A 736-nucleotide genomic window follows, 5' to 3' on the forward strand; every position below is an offset into this window, starting at 1 on the left:
TTGGGTCTTGTTATGGTTGATACATTATGTCAACTTGGGGAGTCTACAAGTTTGGGTAAGTGACTCAGCAGGAAGCCAGGGTGCTTATCCTGAGCCTGTGGAAGAGGAGGGCATGGAAATTATGTGAGAGCTACATGCCCCTTAGGTGGGGGTAGCCTGTTTACAATGTAAGGCAGGGAAAGAGGAGCTTGCCGCCATTCCTCCCGTTTGCTCTGGCTGTTTGCTGTTCGGCTGCTGTTCCCCTCTTGCTCTTGTTGCTGCTACCTTCTGCCTCGGAGCCAGCCAAGCATGGACTGAAACCTCCACACACTGTAAGCTAAATAAACCTTTCCTTCCTTCATTTTGGAAGTTGGGTATTTTGTCTCAGCAACGAGAGAAAAGTAACTAAGACAGAATTTGGTACCAGAGGAGTGGGGTCGTTACTGTGACTATACCTGACCATGTGGTTCAAGAGCCTTTGGAAATGGCTTCTGGGAAGTGTTCGGAAAGGTTCAGAGATGTCGCTGGAAAGAGAAGCGCTAGAATGCCTTCGGCTGTTCTGTCTGGGAGATTCTGGTCAGAGCTCTGAAGACCAGAAAGCTGATAGAAATCCTGCAGGTAAAGACCGGGTTCAGGAGGTTTCTGCTGGGCAGAAGGACTTCACTGGCTGTTGGACTCCAGATGATGTGTGTTATGGCTTGGCAGAAAGTTTGTCTGCATTTTGCTCGTGTCCAGAGACTTTGCCTAAGACTGAGAT

The sequence above is a fragment of the Chinchilla lanigera genome, unplaced genomic scaffold, assembly GCF_000276665.1.
Source record: "Chinchilla lanigera isolate Chin_1 unplaced genomic scaffold, ChiLan1.0 scaffold00026, whole genome shotgun sequence".
NCBI lineage: Eukaryota > Metazoa > Chordata > Mammalia > Rodentia > Chinchillidae > Chinchilla > Chinchilla lanigera.